Below are 19,850 nucleotides of genomic sequence, written 5' to 3'. Positions count from 1 at the left end.
GGACATTTATGTGGCAAACTTATTCTAACACAGAGGCTGGTAGGCGTCTGGAACGGGCTGCCGGGGGAGGTGGAGGAAGTAGATACAACAGCAATGTCTGAGAGGCGTTCAGACAGACACATGAACAGGCAGGGAATGGAGGGATACAGACCATGTACAGGCAGATGTGCAGTTTAAATTGGCATCGTGGTCAGGACAGAAGGCCCTGTTCCTGTGCTGTACTGCTCTGTGTTCTGTGTAAGAGTTAAGTGCAGCGATGGAAAAAGTGCGGAGAGTAAGTGTTGGTGGTGGCCTGGGGTAAGCGCGAGATAGGCCATTAGGAATAGGAGCTGAAACCCTCTTCAGTGTCAAATAAGATCAAGGCTGATTTGCCTAAATCCTTTTGCAAACTTCTTATGTATGTACTGTCCCCCACATCCCCACCTACAATCTTCAACCGTCTTCACACCTCTCACTCGTGAAGTGATTGACAGCACAGTTGTGCTGCTAGTAGAACCACTGGCTCACAGCTCCAGTGACCCAGGTTCGATCCTGACCTCGGGTTCTGTCTGTGTGGAGTTTGCACGTTCTCCCTGTGACTGTGTGGGTTTCCTCTGGGTGCTCTGGTTTCTCCCCACATCCCAAAGACACGTGGATTGCTGGGTAAATTGGTCACTGCAAATTGCCCCTAATGTGTAGGTGAGTGGTAGAATCTGGCAGGGGGTAGGGTGGGGGGAGAGAACAGAGTGGGTTAGGGTAGGATTAGTGTAAAAATGAGTATTTGATGGTCAGCATAGGCGTGGTGGGCCGAAGGGCCTGTTTGAATGCTGTATCTCTCTATGACTCCATGATTTGTGCTGATCTGTTATGTGACAAGCACCGTCCAGTATATCAACTGAGTGACCATTTCTCAAGTTTGGTCTCACCAGGAGACCTTGACTGGGATTAGATCTGGCCAGGGGTTGATGCAATCAACTAACCCCACCACTGGTACATCATAATCCACTGAAATGTAACTGTAGACACAACATCCAATTTACGAAACATGTTCTCCATCACTGCCTTATCAACTCTTTTGTCAGGACAACATCTCACAGTCATTAGCATGTCTCAACTTGAACCTCAACGCAGAGGACAGCCACATGAATAGACCGATGGCTGGCAGCAGGCTGCTCTAGAGATGTGTTCATGAGTCCTATCTTTGTTAGATATCTGGATGGAAGTGGCCAGATACTTCCCACTATTAAACTACTGGCCTCTCATTCCCAGCTCTGCTTTGTGACAACACACATAAAAAGTGCTGGAGGAACTCAGCAGGTCAGGCAGCATCTATGGAGAGAAATAAACTCTGGTTAGGCCGCATTTAGAGTATTGCGTGCAATTCTGGTCACCTCACTATTGGAAGGATGTCAAAGCTTTAGAGAGGGTGCAGAGGAGGTTTACTAGGATGCTGCCTGGATTAGAGGGCATGTGCTATCAGGAGAGGCCAGACAAACTTGGTCTCTTTTCTCTGGAGCGGTGGAGGCTGAGGGGTGATCTGTTGCAAGTGTATAAAATTATGAGGGGCATAGATAGGGTGGACAAGCAATATCTTTTTCCCATTATTGAGCAATCCAATACCAGAGGGCATGCATTTAAGGTGAGAGGGGGCAGGTTAAGAAGAGACGTGAGGGGTAAGTTTTTTACTGAGAGGGTGGTGGATGCCTGGAATGCGTTGCCTGATAGGGTGGTGGAGGCAAATTCATTGGGGGCTTTTAAGAGGGGCTTGGATGGGCACATGAATGAGAGGAAAATGGAGGGAATATGGGCATGCTGTAGGTAGGAGGGATTAGCTATGTCGGCACAACATTGTGGGCCGAAGGGCCTGTTCTGTGCTGTACTGTTCTATGTTCTATGTTCGGGTCGAGGACAGTCTGTGGACGTGTGAAGTTCAGGGCTTTCATTTCTCCTTCTTCTGTAGAAAGCACAAGAACTTCCTACATTAATAATTAACATGGTCTGGAAGTATCTCTAATGTTATAATTGATAAGTAGGACCAAATACTTAATTCCGGGCATTAATTTTAATTCAACTTCCTCTTCAGTGTAACAGTGGAGGAAATTGATTATGTCGAGTCTCCTGGTAAGTGAATTTCTTCTGCGGACTGTTAATGTGGTCCTGCATCACAATTTTTCATTTAAAATTTCACTTGGTGTGCTGCTAGGAGTTTGAGATCTCAACCTGTTTAAAATCTTGTCATCGCTGAACACCTCAAGAAACGTAGTGTAAATAGGTCAAAGTTTAATTTGTGGAAATCCCATTCCCCAGGGGGCCAATTGGGACCCCTCCTCATCCTCCACTCCTGATCTCCTGGTTTGACCCTTGCACAATAAGATTCCAATTTCCCTGCCCAATGTCCTGAGATCTGAACCACCAACCAGTCCACTCTCCACTTCACGCACACACAATCACTGCCTTCCTCCCCTTCAAAAGATGAAGCCATTATAGGCAAAGGCTGAGGGCACAACCTCAGAATAGAAGGATGTCCCTTCAGAACTGAGATGAGGAGGGATTTCTTCAGCCAGAGGGTGGTGAATCTGTGAAATTTGTTGCCACAGAGGGCTGTGGAGGCCAAGTCATTGGGTGTATTTAAGGCAGAGATTGATAGGTTCTTGATTGGTAAGGGGGTTAAGGGTTACGGGGAGTAGGTGGGAGAATGGGGTTGAAACAATTGAATGGCAGAGCAGACTCGATGGGCTGAATGGCCTAATTCTGCTCCTGTATCTTACGGCCTTTGACTGTGGTAATAGTGCAGGTTTCATCGCAAGTGATTCTTCGTATACTGCAGAACTTTACAGCATTGCAGTCGTAGCTGCCCCACAGTGCATGGTGCATTCAAGGAGCCGAAACTCCTCTTGTACTCATCCTTTTCTGTCTGAAGCAGAATGTCATGAGAGAGAAAATGGGGATCTGCACTAAACTGAACAGCCAGCAATGGCAAGATGCTCCAATGGTCCTTGCTGCAGGATTCTATGACTGTATCCGCTGCTCAGCGAAGGATACTGCTACTACCAGGGAACAGGTCTATGTGTAGCATCCTTAGTGTCAGAAAGTTGTGTGTTCGTCCCACTCGGGAGAATGACTACAAAGTGCCAAGATGACACTGAAGGAGTCCAGTAGCATTAGAGGTGTTCCAGATGGCATTAAATCCAGGTGGCAGACATGGTAGTGTAGCAGTTAGCGTAACACTTAACAGTGCCAGCGACCTGGGTTCAATTCTGGCCACTGTCTGTAAGGAGTTTGTACGTTCTCCCCGTGTCTTGGTGGGTTTCCTCCGGGTGCTCCAGTTTCCTCCCACATTCCAAAGATGTACAGGTTAGGAAGTTGTGGGCATGCTACTTTGGCGCTGGAAGCGTGGTGACACTTGCAGGCTGCCCCCAGAACACTCTATTGCAAAAGATGTGCTTTACTGTGTGTTTCGATGTACATGTGACTAATAAAACCTTTTCTTATCTTATTGAGGTTATTTGCTTTTTCTACTTCCTCAGCTGGAGCTAAAAAATCCCAGGGCACTGTCTACCAGGCTTGTTAGCATGAAGTAATGGCCAGTAATCATCAAACTCAGTAAAATCAGTCATCTGACTTTTATCCCATTGCTGTTTATAGGAACTTGCTGTGCTGGTATTGACATTACATCATTGACCACACTTTGCAAAGCACTTGCTTGTCAGTAAAGCATATGGGGACATCCTGAGATTGTGAAAGGCACAATGTGATTGCAGGGCAGTCTTTTCTTTGCTCCAGGTCTTCGCATATCGACCGAGGTGTTGAGCTACAGGGATGATAAATGGTAGGGGGCCAATTTAAAACTGAATACATCACAGCTAAGCCTGCTCGCAGGAGGATGAATGTTCACTGATGGTTTTGTTGTTACTGTATCTGATCATCTGTGGTGCATTTTGGCAGCTGGTGACAGACTGGTGGGTGGAATTGAACCTGCGGCGTCATTGGTTAAACAACTGAGGGGTGGCATGTTGAGGAGGAAAAGGATGGTGTTTACAGCTCACACTGCCTTCATCCTATAAGTGGTGGAACTGAAGCTCTTAGATACAGCCCTAGCATCGTCCAGAGAGGCCACTACTTACATCTCCAAGTTCTGCACTTGCTGCTGTTGGCTACTGAAAATCGATAAAGCCCACTGATTATCTTACGAATGAGCTCAGAGCAGTGACAAGCTTCTTCACTGTGAAGGTGGAATCTAGTTTGTTCACGTGCATTTGCAGGTGACAGTGCTCAGTAACTGTAATGATGTTATCTCCTTTATAAAGATCATTCTTTTTTTGTAGCCTCATTTCATACAACCAACAAAATCATAAAGGTCAGTGGGGTTGATCTCACTAACCCATCTGTTTGATCGATTTTTGTAAGAGGCTTTGCATTGACATAATGTTGTTTACCCACCTCAGGACATCCTAGAGTACGCTGTAGACATTTAAGTGCAGTAAAGTGTAGAAAATGGAGCAGCCAATTTGTGCACAGTAAGTTCCCGCAAATAACAAAATGATAATGACCACACTAAGTTATATTGATATTGGCTAGGACATCAAAGGTGCTTCAAAATAATGACACGATCTTCTACATTTACCTGGGAGAACAGACAGTCTGGTCTCAGTTTAACACCCCATTCTAAATACAGCACTCCTCACAGTACAACCCTCTCTCAGAGCTGCACTGAACTTTTCCCTTGAGCATCTGGAATGGGATTTGAACCCACAAACTTCTGACTCGGATGTAGGAGAACTACATAGTGAGTCATGACTAATGCTATTTTTCCTTTGAACTATTTGGGCAATCAGATCCTTTTAATATAGTTCATCAAAAGGCCCAGATGATTCTCATTGTGAAATCTGTTTACTCTGATTGCCAAAGTTAAATAATTCCTGCATTTCCAGATTGGGATTGAAAAAAAAGATATGAGGAAAGAAAATAGACCTTTCAAGTGTGAACTGTGAAATATTATTTATTTAGATGAACTATCTGAAATGAGGTATTGGAGGGCATTCATTTTCTAAAGCCACTTTTACATTGTGTAAACCAATCAGTCACAAATGATTGGCTAGTTCTCTGTCAACCTGACCCAATGACATCAGACAGCCTGGGCTCCCATAGGATCTCTATCCAATCTCCTCTTAAACATGCAGAGATTTATAAAATCAGGAGGGGCATAGATAAGGTGAATAGCCAAAGTCTTTTCCCCAGGGTAGGGGAGTGCAAAACCAGAGGGCACAGGTTTAAAGTGAGAGGGGAACAGTATAAAAGGGGCAACTCCTTCACACAGAGGGTGGTGCATATATGGAATGCGCTACCAGAGGAGGTGACAGAGACAGGTACAACTACGACACTTAAAGGACATTTGGACAGGTCCGCGGATAGGAAAGGTTTAAGGAGATATGCAGGTAAATGGAACTAGCTCAGTTAGGCAACTTGGGTCAGCATGGATGCGTTGGGCCTGTTTCTGTGCCATATAGCTCTATGACTGTGAGATGGGGTCCTTCTGGTTCTTGAGCTATAGGAGTCAGAGTCCAGCATCCACTGGGTCTTGACTGGACGATTGATGGGAAGTGAGATACCACAACAGCTTATTTTTGTGTTGGCTTTAGTGCTGGGAGGTAAATAGGAGAGAGGGCCACACAAAGGTCACGGGCCTTTCAGCACCAATCCCCCAGATTACTTATCACAATGTAAACTGTGGCTTGTAGAAAATTGCTTCCATGCAAAGACACAGTAACATGAATTCAGGCGGTGGAAGGTTCTACTTATACACGGTAATCCCTTCCTATAACATATTCACAGCCTCTGATACAAGATATATTGTTCTGGCTTCCTGTTTGACACAGAATCGACACAAAGAATCTGATCTGCCTTTCTAAAATCTGGTTTCATATGACTCCTGAGTGCAAGGTTGGAACGAAGGGATGTGGGTCTCTTTTTGATGTACACATGTAACAGAACAAATCAGCTGGAGTAACATGGTGCGATTCTGGTTTCAGTTCAATTCCACCAAATTTTCTTAACAATTTTTAAATGTTCTCTTCTTCTTGGCAGATGTCTTGGCTTCTATTGGCGTGACAACAGGAGTCATTCTTTGGATGAGGGGATTGATGGTTTTAATGTGTATTTTCGGTGGATTTTAAAGGATAATTGTCAAAGGATAGACTACCTTGACATAACACAGGACAAGTGAATTTGCAGACAGAGGAGACTGCAGATGCTGGAATCTGGAGCAAAAACCAAACTGCTGGAGGAAAGCGGGTCAGGCAGCATCTGTGGAGGGGGAAATGGACAGTTGACGTTTCAGGTCATGACCCGTCATCTGGACTGAAAGATAGAGGGGAGAGAGCCAGTATAAAGAGGTGAAGGGAAGGGATGGAGAAGAGCTGGCAAGCGATAGGTGGATCCAGGTGAGGGAGGAGGGGTGGTAGGCAGATGGAGGAGGGGAGAGTGGGAGTAGTGACAGAAGCTGGGAGGTGACAGGTGGAGGTGACAAAGGGTTGAAGATGATGGAATCTGATAGGAGAGGAAGGTGGGGAGGGCTCCTGGCAAGCAAATTATTATGTTATGTTAATGAATGGCAGATAAAAATGTTATGATTATTTTAAGCTTCAATAAATGGCAGGTTCTGGACTTCACCTGGATCCCCACGGAAATGCTGCATGACATTTGTTGCCAGAAAGGCACTTCAAGATAAATCCAAACACCAACTTCCTTCTCCAGCCCCTGATTTCAGGGAGTCACAGTAAAGGAGATGCAGCACGGAGACTCACTAAAATTTGGCTGGAAAACTAATCAAGGTGAAAGAAAAAATCTGTGCATGTGGAATAAAAATCACTATCACAAAATATGAAACTCAAGATGTTATGCTAAACCTTCATAAAACACTGGTTAGGGCTCTGTTAGATAACTGTGTCCAGTTCTGGTTACCCATTCCTAGAATTCTCAAGTACTAGAGTATCCTGACTGGTTGCGTTGTGGTCTGGGACGGCAACTTGAATGCGCAGGAACATAAGAAGCTGCAGAGAGTGGTGGACTTAGCCTAATACATCACTGGCACATCCCTCCCCACCATCGGTAGTATCTACAGGAGGCGCTGCCTCAAGAAGGCAACATCCATCATCAAAGATCTCCACCATCCGGGCCATGCCATCTTTTCACAGCTACCATCGGGCAGGAGGTACAGAAGCCTGAAGTCCCACACCACCAGGCTCAAGAACAGTTACTTCCCTTCAGCCATTCGGCTCTTGAACCAACCGGCACAACCCTAATCACTACCTCAGTATAGCAACACTGACAACTTTGATCACTTTGCACTAAAATGGACTAAAATGGACTTTGTTTTTTTGTTCTAATTGTGTTCTTTCTTGTAAAAATTGTGCAGAATGTATGTATAATTTATGTTTTTCTTGTGAATGCTGCTTATCTGATGTTATGTGCCTGTGATGCTGCTGTAAGTAAGTTTTTCATTGCACCTGTGCACACATGTACTTGTGGATATGACAATAAACTCGACTTTGAACTTTGGCCTTTGAACTTTGATATAATGAAAATTTACCAGAGATGAATTCTATTAGTTACGTTCATGCAATAGAGAAAAAGGGACAAATCTCCTTAGTGATCTAATTGAGGTATTTAAAATGATGAGGGAGGAATAACTATTTCCACTGGCTGTAAATAGAAAATACAGACTTGAGATAATAGTCAAAACAAAACATAGGGAGGTGAAAAAAGCATGGAGCCCCATGACAGGAGGGATGTGGAGGCTTTGGAGAGGGTACATAAGAGGTTCACCAGGATGCTGCCTGGATTAGAGAGTATTAGTTATAAGGAGAGGTTGGACAAACTTGGATTTTTTTCTCTGGACCATCAGAGGCTGAGGGGAGACCTGATAGAGGTTTATAAAATTCTGAGAGGTATAGATAGGGTAGATAGTCTGAATCTTTTTCCCTAGAGGGCATGGATTTGAGATATGAGGGGAACATTTTAAAGGAGATGTGCAGGGCAAATTTTTTACACAGAGGGTGCCTGGAACACGCTGCCAGGGGTGGTGGTGAAAGCAGATGTGATAGTGGTGCTTAAGAGGCATTTAGACAGACACATGAACATGCAGGGAATGGAGGGATATGGATCATGTGCAGGTAGATGGGATTAGTTTACTTTGGCATCTGGGTTGGCACAGACATCGTGGGCTGAAGGGCCTGTTCCTGTGCTGAACTGTTCTCTTTTCTATGTATTTGAAGAAAACATTTTTCACTCACTGGGTTGCTAAGTTCTGGACCTCAACAACACAGTGAGTGAAAGGTGAGAGAAGTGGATTCAATCACAACTTTCAGAAGGGACTTGGTTATAAAGTTTAAATATGAAAGACATCGCAGACCTATAGTTTAGATCTAATTGGATAGCAGTTTCAAAGAACTGGTAAGGGCCAGAATAGGATAAATGGATTCCTCCTTGATATAAGGTTCCAGTAACTTCAATGATGGGGTTTCTTGCTTTGTTGTGTCCCCAGTGTGGGAGATGCTCTGTTACGAACAACAAATGCCATTGGCAATACTTATCACATCATGAGTGGTTTTTGCTAATGAGCTTAGAGAGAAGTGCAGGCATGCCAAAAAATTGGTGAATGTGGAATCAACTGGATTCTTTCCCCCACCAGGCTAGGTAGAAAGTTGTGGAGATTTTAAAGATTGATAGGGTCAGTAGGTAGAGTCATAGAGTAATACAGCATGGATACAGGCCCTTCAGCCCAACCAGTCCATACCGACTATGGTGCCCACCCAGCTAGTCCCAATTTCCTGCATTCAGCCCATATCCCTCTAGTGAGGGATGAAACTATTGTACCTGCCTCTTAGGTTAAAACATCAACTTGGTTTAAAACATCTACTCATTACATGAAAACAAAGGAAATAGGAGCAAGAGTAAGCCAGCCGTCCTTCAAGCCTGCTCCACCATTCATCAAGATCATGGCTGGCCTTCCTCCTCACTGCCATTTTCTGATACTATCCCCATATTCCTTGATTCACTTAATTTCCAGAAATCTATTAATCTCTCTTTTAATTGAACACAGTGACTGAACCTCCACAGCCAGCCTGTGTAGAGAATTCCAAAGGTTCACCCTCTTCTGAGTAAATGGCTTACCGCTGCTTCTCAAACTGATCCGCCAGTCCGCCAGCCGAAGAAAACATCTTTCCTGCATCCAGTCAGTTGAACATAGAACATAGAACATTACAGCACAGTACAGGCCCTTCGGCCCATGATGTTGTGCTGACATTTAATCCTGTTCTAAGATCTATCTAACCCTTCCCTCCCACATAGCCCTCCATTTCTCTATCATTCATGTGGCTAAGAGTCTCTTACATGTCCCTAATGTATCTGCCCCCACAACCTCTGCAAGCAGTGCGTTCCACACACCCACCATTCTCTGTGTAAAAAAACTTACCTCTGACATCCCTCTTATACCTTCCTCCAATCACCTTAAAATTATGCCCCCTCATGTTAGCCATTTTTGCCCTGGGAAAAAGTCTCTGACTGTCCACTAGATCCATGCCTCTTATCATCTTGTACACCTCTATCAAGTCACCTCTCATCCTCCTTCTCTCCAAAGAGAAAAGCCCTAGCTCACTCATTCTATCCTCATAAGACATGTTCTCCAATCCATGCAGCATCCTGGTAAATCTCCTCTGCACCCACTCTAAAGCTTCCACATCCTTCCTATAATGAGGCAACCAGAACTTAACACAATACTCCGTGTGGTCTGACCAGAGTTCTATAGAGCTGCAACATTACCTCGCAGCTCTTGAACTCAATACCCCGACTAATGAAGGCCAACACTCCATACGCCTCCTTAACAACCCTATCGATCTGCATGGCAACCTTGAGGGATCTGTGGACGTGAACCCCAAGATCCCTCTGTTCCTCCACACTGCTAAGAGTCCTGCCATTAACCTTGTATTCTGCCTTCAAATTCGATCTCCCGAAGTGTATCACTTCACACTTTTCCGGGTTGACTCCATCTGCCATTTCTCAGCCCAGCTCTGCATCCTATCAATGTCCTGTTGTCATCTACAGCAACCTTCTACACTATCCACAACACCACCAACCTTCATGTCATCAGCAAACTTACTAACCCACTCTTCCGTATCCTCATCCAAGTCATTTATAAAAATCACAAAGAGCAGGAGTCCCAGAACAGATCCCTGCGGAACACCACTGGTCACCGACCACCAGGCAGAATACACTCCATCTACCACCACCCTCTGTCTTCTATGGGTGAGCCAATTCTGAATCCACACAGCCAAGTTTCCCTGGATCCCATGCCTCCTGAATTTCTGAATGAGCCTTCCATGAGGAACCCTTTAAGCTGAGCTCTTTAAAGATGTTTTGATGATCTCCTCTTAATTCTCAGCAGATCAGGCAGCACCTGTGTAGAAAGAGACAAAGATCATGGTTCAGGCCACAGAAATGGGTAAAATTAAAAATGAAACAGGTTTTAAATTGCAGAAGAAATGGTGTGTGTGTGGGGGGGGGGGTGTTGCTGCAGAGGGAATATGATGTCTGTTTTGCTTTTCACAGATGCTGGCAGACCTGTTAGATACTACCAGTGCTTTCTGGTTTTGTTTCAGGTTTCCATCACCTGCAGTATCTTATTTTTGAGTCAGCAAGACTATTCTGAGCTGCAATATATTGTTTATCAGCAGTGCATGTGATAGGTTCATAGGTCTTGATGGGTTGATCTGGATTTATTAGGGGCAGGTATCTCTGAATGTTGAGAATCAAGTTTTGTCCACACTTCTTACGTTGCTTTCAGAATCAAGAAATGTAAAAACATCAACAGCTTAAATTTATGTACAGATGCTCCCTGGGTACGGTACGGTGTGGTACCATAGTGGTTAGCATAACACTATTACAGCGCCAGCGACCTGGGTTCAATTCCGGCCACTGTCTGTAAGGAGTTTGTACGTTCTCCCTGTGTCTGCGTGGGTTTCCTCCGGGTGCTCTGGTTTCCTCTCACGTTCCAAAGACGTACAGGTTAGGAGCTGTGGGCATGCTATTTTGGCGCCCGAAGAGTGGCGACACTTGTGGACTGTCCCCAGCACACTCTTAGCAACGCAAAAAGACATATTTCACTGTGTGTTTCGATGTACGTGTGACTAATAAATAAATATCTAGCTTACATCTTATGGACACCCTGTAGGTACACTGAATGTTTGGGAGACTAGCAGGATGGATGGGGATGGATTTTCCGGCTGCTGTGGGGCTGCAGGTGTCTTCTGCCGGATGGGAATGGGGCAATTCTGCCTGCCTTCTCTCCCCACTTCCCTCACCCCTCTGAGCAACAACAATCAGGGGCTGGGTGGAGCTGAGCAGAGCCGGGACACTCACTGAGTCAGCGAGGCCTCGGCTGGCGGCTGCTCTTCCCGCGCCTGCTGGCTCTCCCGTCATGGCCGTCTCTGTGACCCTCCCCCCATGCACTGTTCTTGTTCACTTCAACCTGCAGACAGTTCGGGTTATGGACAGTTATCAGGAACGGAACCTTGTCGTAACCTGGGGACTGCCTGCAAGCAAGTTTTATGTTGTAATATGTACATTTATTCATGAAACCAAATTAACATCAGTCAAGGAAAGAGACATCAGGACAGGTGACCAGATTTTTTGGTCAAAGGGGCAGAACTCAAGGGAATTCAACAGCCGAGGGGCTGGAAGCAAGGCTGACTAGGGTGGACTGGAGGAAGTGGGTTGTGTAAGAAACCAGTGAATGCAGAGTTCATGGAGGACTATAGCACTGGAGGACATTGCAGAGAAAGGAAGGGGCCAGGCAATGGATGAACTTGAATGCAGATCCTGCATTAACAAAAACACTTATGGACCTCTCTCTACATACTTAAGCCTTTACTTTTAAGGGAAAAGATGTACAAGGTATCTGATCTGGAGCTGTTGTTGAGAGCAATGAAAGGGGTGGTGGGGATGGGAATGAATAGGGAGCACCAGTTGAAGTGAGCAGAACAGACAGGCTAAACATCTGGGTTGTGGGAAAGAGATCTGGAATGCCTAAAGCAACAAAGGAATACAGAAAATCCCAAATTTTCTGTCAGGAAATGCCTTCCTTAAGCTCACCATGTTGGTATATGGAAAGACAGATGTGTATGTAGATCACAAAGCCATGGATGATGTTAACTTTTGGATCAAATGGTTGCACACACAGATTTCACATAGGAAGCGTATGTAATAATTGTGCCGGCACTGTAGTGTAGCCGTTAGCATAACGCTTTACAGTGCCAGCGGCCTGGGTTCAATTCTGGCTGCTGTCTGTAAGGAGTTTGTATGTTCTGCCCGTGTCTGTGTGGGTTTCCTCCTACATTCCAAAGACGTACAGGTTAGGGAGTTGTGGGCATGCTACGTTGGCGCCGGAAGCGTGGTGACACTTGCGGGCTGCCCCCAGAGCACTCTCCGCAAAAGATGCATTTCACTGTGTGTTTCAATGTACACATGACTAATAAAAGATATCTTAAAATAAAAAAAGATATCTACTGGACTAATAATCTGGAGATGTGAACTTCAAATCTTATTATATCATTTCACAAATTGAATTTAGTTCAAAATATTCTATAAGTAAAAAGCTGTTGTCATAAAAAGTATTCACAAAGCTGCTAACTTATTGTAAAAGTCTAACTTGTTCACCAACACTTCTGGAGAACCTTGGGTCCTTACCCAATCTGGCCTATATGTGTCTCCTGCCCCAAGCCACCAGGTTCGCATAGTGATATTGGACCAATGAGAAGCAGGCAATAAATCAAAAGTGAAATAAAAGCTAAGGCAAAATCATTCTCTCTCCTCAGATACTGCCTGACCTGCTGATAAAATAATTATCAAATTAAACACTACACTGCGTTTCATGTGGGTATCATTATCTTCCAGATATATTCACATCAATTCATAGAACTGATCTACAACTTTTCTAGCATAATTTGTTTTCATTGCAGATGAGTAATTTTGGCCTTGCCGGCAATGATCAGAAAAAAGGAATGATGGATAATGAACTGGGAAGACATGTCATTAACTTGCCATTTGGTATTCTACCCAATGGCAATTCATGAATGAAGTGTACATTCCTATCCAGTTTGGTCCTATATATGCAAGAGCCAATAGGTTTGCTGAGCATCAGATAATGATGTGTCAAAATGACACTGCAGTTGGCCACTGGAACTTTAATTTCCCGAATAGTTGGATTCTGTCATTTCTTCATTACTTTTAATATTAAAAAATAAGATTTACAATTATCATGATTGTCCTGCATTGATAAATCATGCTCATAGTGCTGTTTAATTAGCTTTTGTGTGAATAAGACTATGACATTTTGTAATAACACATCTCATGCTGAGACATGTTATATAATTTCATTCTCTTCGTCCAGTAAAGTTATCAAATAGTTCTGTGAGTTGATGCAAATAGATCTGAAGGAGAATGATACATGGAAGACAGTGTACTATTTAATGTAATAATTATCTTACACATAAATACAACAATTGCCTTGACAGGTTTAAAACTGCTCACTTCAGTTATGTGGAGATTGTGACTACTTTCTATGCAGTATGGAAAGCTAAAGGGAAACTTATGAGGTATTCCTGGCAGTCACCAGAGAACAGTGATTTACAGCAAAAACAGTTTTGTTTTATTTAACAAATTATTTGAACCTGGAATGCATTTCCTGGAAGGGCAGTGGGAGTAGACTTAATAGTAACTTACAGGAGGGAATAGGAGAAAATAGCTATAGAACTATTGGGAAAGTGCTGAGGCGTGGCTGGGTAGCTCTTACAAAGAGCTGGTGCAGGCACAAATATCCAAATGACCCTTTATTTAGAATTGTAGAATTGTTGCAGCATGAAGTGATGCCATTCATTTAGAGTCCATGCTGATTACTTGCAGAACAATTCGGTTAGTTCCATTCTCTGCAAGATTTTCCAGAGTATTTTCTATTGAACCTGTTCAGTTCCTCTCTGAAAGCAATGTGCTGTATCATTGTATAGCTCTGTGAAACCATGCTTTTTCCTGAACCAATCCAGGGAAGGCAGTAGCTGTATGTGCTCTTGCCCTAAACCCTTTCAGTTTTAAGCCCACTGTGTGCAGGGCCAGTTGTTTAGCAAGTAGCTCAGCAGAATGAATGCAGGTTTGTACTGAACACTCCTCAGTTACGATGAATCTCATCTCACAGACCACAGAGTGAATTAGCACACTCCTGTGAATGCAACTAAATGCATGGTGATAAATCCCTCAACAATGTATTATAATCAGGAAAGTGGTATGTTGAAGACTTCATCTCCAACAGCAACCCACTGCTCCCAAAACCTTCAAACAGAAGCTTCTATAGACTCAATTTGTCGACTTTCCTACCTATAACCGATAAGCTTTTTAAGGCCCGTGTTGGCTTCATTTAATCCCTGATCTACCTTCACTGTCTTCCTAATCATTCCTTAGGTCTTGGGTCTCACCTAGTAATTCTTTGTAATTTAAGGACAAATTGAAATGATGCTGTGAGCTATGTTAATATTTTTTTCTGAAATGTTACCTGGTGTTCAGTGAGAATAAAGAGGGAAAGTTACATCTTATATTCATTCCCTTCAGATACGAGTTTGGAAGACAGCAGACAGAGTGTGGGAGAGAAAGGCATGACTCATTGATCGACTTGGAGACACAAGCGACTGCAGATTCTGGAACCTGGAGCAACAATCTGGAGCTGAAGGGTCTTGACCTGAAACGTTGACTGTCCACATCCCTCCATAGGTGCTGCCTGACCCGCTGAGTTCCTCCAGCTTCTTGTTTGTTGCTCGTTGATAGATTTTCCGCATGCTCTGGGAAGAATATTTCCTTTACCAAGTGTCTTCACGAGCTTAGAATCAAGGTTGTGAACATACTATTTTGTTTATGAATGGTGTTTACCATTAATATCTGGTATGTGAAAGGCTTCTTGTCGTTTTCAGAGAATCTTCTAATTTATTCCCTGCTGTAAGAAGTGATACACTCCATTGAACAACATGGAAGTAGATAGAATTACATAAAATGGACAGCACAGAAAGAGCCACCTGGGCCCGACCATAAGATATAGGAGCAGAATTAGGCCATTCGGCCCATCGAGTCTGCTCTGCCATTCAATTATGGCTGAATTTTTTTCAACCCCATTGTCCTGCCTTCTCCCTTTAACCCTTAACCCCTTTACTAATCAAGAACCTATCAATCTCTGCCTTAAATACACCCAATGACTTGGCCTCCACAGCCCTCTGTGGCAACGAATTCCAAGATTCACCACCCTCTGGCTGAAGAAATTCCTCCTCATCTCAGTTTTAACGGGACGTCCCTTTATTCTGAGGCTGTGCCCTTGGATCCTGGAATCTCCTACTAATGGAAACATCCTCTCCACGCCCACTCTATCCAAGCCTTTCAGTATCCATTAGGTTTCAAATGAGATCCCCCCTCATCCTTCTGAACTCCATCGAGTACAGGCCCAGAGACATCAAACACTCCTCATATGTTAAGCCTTTCATTCCCAGGATCATTCTTGTGAACCTCCGCTGGACCCTCTCCAGGGCCAGAACATCGTTCCTTAGATATGAGGCACAGAATTGCTCACAATATTCCAAATGCGGTCTGACCAATGCCTTATAAAACCTCTGCGGTACATCCTTGCTTTTATATTCTAGTCCTCTCAGAATGAATGTTAACATTGCAGTTGCCTTCCTTACTACCGACTCAACCTACAAGTTAACCTTAAAGGAATCCTGAAGTAGGCCTCCCAAGTCCCTTTGCACCTGTGATTTCTCCTCATTTAGAAAATAGTCTACACAGGTTGGATGTTTATGGTTCACTTAAAGGTCCTCCCATCTTTCCTTATCTAACTTTATCAGCATAAATTTGTATTGTCTTTGTCCTCATGTTATGCAGCCTCCCTCCAAAATGCATCCATACCATTTTACCTTAACGGTTCCCTGTTGGCATGAGTTCTACACATTCACCACTCTGTGTAAACAAGTTTCTTCTGAATTCCCGTTCATATTTTGGATGATTGTCTTATACCAATGACCTCCAATTACGTTTTTCCTTAAAGTGAAAAATATTGTCCAACTCTCCTCCATCAATATATTTCATAAGATTAAAGATGTCTATTAAATCACTCAACAGCTCTTTTCAAGAGAAAAAGGATCTAGCCTGTACATTATTTTGTTATGGGTACAACTTCACAGTTCTGGTATCATTCTTGTAAATCTATTTATATACCTCTCTGGTGTGTCCATAAATGGTGAGCAGAGAAGTACACAGTACATCTTTCTGATAGTGTGGTGATCAGGACTGCACGCAGTACTCCAGCTGAGGTCTGACCAATGTTTTATAAGGTTGGAGCATAACCTCCTTGCTCTTATATTCAATGCCCTGTTTAACGAAGGCCAGCATCCCAAATGCCCTCTTAACCATGTTAAGCTAAACCTTCAAGGTTCTTTGGACTTCAGATCTCTCTGTTCCTCAATAATCCCTAGGACCCTACCATTCATAGTTTATGTCCTAGCCATATTGGTACTTCCAAAACTCATCACCTTACATTTATTTGGATTAAACTCCAGCTGCCATTTCACCAACACATCGATATCACCCTGTAGCCTAAGACCACTCTCCACACTATTCACAACTCCACCAATCTTCATGCCATCTCTGAACTTAATGATAGTGCCTCCTATATCCACATCCAAATGATTTGTCTATATTACAAACAGCAAGGTTCCAGCGCTGATCACTATGGGATACCACCAGTTACAGGCATCCAATCACGAAAACAACCCTCTACCATCACCCTCTGTCTCCTATGGCCAAGCCAGTTTTGGATCCAATTTACCAACTTACGTACCTCCTGGAACTTACCAACTCCTGGAACCCACGTACCCTAACCTTTTGGACCAATCTCCCTTGCAGGGCCTTGTCAAAGACTTCACTGAGATCCACGTAAACCATATCTACTGCACTACCCTCATCAATACACTTCATCAACTCATCAAAAAATTCAGATCGGTCAGACAGCTTCTGCCCTTGGCAAAGCCATGCTGGCTTTCTACGATTTGGCTCTGCCTTTCCAAGTGATCATTAATCCTGTCCTGCACAGTTTTTTTCCAATAACTTCCCTATTACTGACATTTGGCTCACAGGTCTGAAATTACCAGGCATTTCCCTGCTGCCCTTCTTGAAAAGGGGAACCACGTACGCTGTCCTCCGGTCATCTAGTACCTCATTTGTGGCCAGCGAAGCATAGATTTAGGGTAAGGAATAAGAAATTTAGTGGGGATCTGATGGGGGACTTTAATCCAGAGGGTAGTGAGTACCTGGAATAGACTGCCTGAGAGAGTGGTGGAAACAGAGTCACTGGCAGCATTTAAGAAGTGCCTTGATGAGCACTTAAATTACCTTGGCATGGAAGTATTGTAAAATGGATTAATATGGATGGGTGCCCACTGGTCAGAATGGACATGGTGGGCCAAATGGCCTGTTTCCATGCTGTATGACTCTCCGATTTTGCTTCAGGCTTAGTCTAATCGGGGCTCAATACATGTTTCGCTTACCTTCTTTACTTTTCAGATCTCTTCCCCTACAAATAGAAAAGCAACCTGTGCAGCAGGGTTTATATTAATTGCCTTATTGACCTGCATCGAAGCATTCAGATGCACTAAGTGGCCTTCAGCTGTGCTATTGGACCTTGGGGGTGAGGGCAGGGTTAACTTACTTGAGCGAGATGAAGAATCAGAATCCTGGGTGCGTTTTGAAATTCCTGCCCCTTGTCAGATCTTACCTGCTGACCAGTGCTGACATGGTCAGTCTCACCCCAACTGAAAATCCTGCAACAAGGGGCCCCTATAGGGCACGCACAACCTGCCAGTAATTTCCAAATGGATTCGAACCAGGCCTTGGCCCAGGATATGAAATTATTTCATTGACTAAAAAATGTTTTCAATATTATGCGTATCCATTGACACTTTGGACAGGAGTTGAATTTCTTGGCCATAATATTTTCAACCCAGGTGGAGACTTCTTTACAATTAAGTCTATAAAGTACAAAAACCAGCACAGAAGTGAAACAAATCCAGGGATCCTGGATTAAGGCAGAGCTGATTAGCTGGAACCGTAACGGAAATGTGCAAATACTCCTGTGAACAACTCCAAGCTGGAACTAAACCAGAAAATGCTGGATACACTTGTTAGATCTGGCAACAGGCAACTGACTCACTGAATACTTCCAGAATTTTCTGTTTTTATTTCATGTTTGAGGCATCTGCAAGAATTTGCTTTTGCATTAAAGGCAAAACCTCAGCCCGAAGCTGGGACTGCAATACCGCACTCATTGCAACATAACTTGGGCGAGTTCTGCCAAATCCAATTTGGAAAGAATTGCAGCTTGACGTGAAGCCCAGAGGAAAGTATCAAGAAAGTTCAGCAAATCTGACTCATTTCCTGCAAATGAAGTGTCTGTATTTCACAATTAAGAACAATCACAGAACTGGGAAATGAATCAAAGTCTGAATAAAAAGGGGAAAATCATCTTTTGCATCCTCCAAATAAATATGGAGCTACCTGGATCTTTACAAAAGTGGTTAAATTATCCTACGCTTCTATGTGCATTAGACAAAGATACAAGCACACACATGCACAGCATGTGGGCACACACACATGTGCTTTAGCTCAGTCACTAGCATTCTCATCTCTGAGTCAGGCAGATCTGGATTCATGTCCCACTCCACAGACTCGAGCACAAATATTTAGTCTGACATTTCAGTGCAGTTCCAAGTGAGTTACACTATCTTTCATGTCTGAATTTAAATTTTCTGTCTCAGGTTAATATAAAAGGTCTCATGGCAATATTTATAAGTGTAGGGTCCTAATACCCTGAGTCCTGGTAACATTCACCACTGAATCAACATTATGAAATAATTATCCATCATCATGAGAGAGCTTGCTATGGACTTTTTGCTTAATGGATTTCCTATTTTACACTGGCAACTACACTTTGTAAAGTACTTTTATTTCATTTCATTTGAAATGTGGTCATTGGTACAAAGCCCAGTTTTCATTGACCTCCTCTAATTGCTCTTCAGATCCATTTTTGAGGTTGTAAGATGCTTTAATTGTTATGAATTATTCAATATGGAGTGCCCAAACTTTTGGGGTTTGAGGCCCATTTTTAGGTGGGAACTGCAAATCACGGCCTGAAGTTGTGGGCAGCGTCTCTGTGTGAGTGAGGTGCTGGTGCGCGGAGGTTGCTGGGCACGCATATTGTTCAAATCTTCCTCAATATTGCTTGCACAAACTTCTACCAAGCAAAACACTGTAGCTGGTTGTGACCAGAGCATTGATAGATGCTTCAGTAGTTATTAAAGTGCCTGACCAGACCTGGATGGCTGATGAAGCATCTGAAAGAACATCTTGCTCCAGGTGGGTGCCTTCATTCACTTTCCGGCATTACTGCTGTCATGTTTTGGGATTTCTGACATTTCTGATGAGGAAGCTGCTTGTTTTAAAATAGGTAAACAAAAATTGCTCTGTTGGAACACACTTAACTCTCAAGAGGTTTTATAGTACTTGGAGATATTAGATCAGAAAATTTGCCCCAGTCAGTGCAAACATTTTTAGTTCACATCATTCTTTTCCCATTTCATCTCAGTCTTCCTGCATATTTTTCTATTTCTTTATCTCTCATGTACTCATCTCTTTTCCATTTCAATAGTTGCTGTTAATTTTGACATTTCAATATTGGCTCTTACTCTAGTTGAGATAGTTGATTCAAGTGAGCTCTGAAGAGATAGCTGATGAGA

The sequence above is a fragment of the Pristis pectinata genome, chromosome 12 (genome assembly GCF_009764475.1).
Source record: "Pristis pectinata isolate sPriPec2 chromosome 12, sPriPec2.1.pri, whole genome shotgun sequence".
Lineage (NCBI taxonomy): Eukaryota > Metazoa > Chordata > Chondrichthyes > Rhinopristiformes > Pristidae > Pristis > Pristis pectinata.
This window is presented reverse-complemented; position numbering follows the sequence as displayed.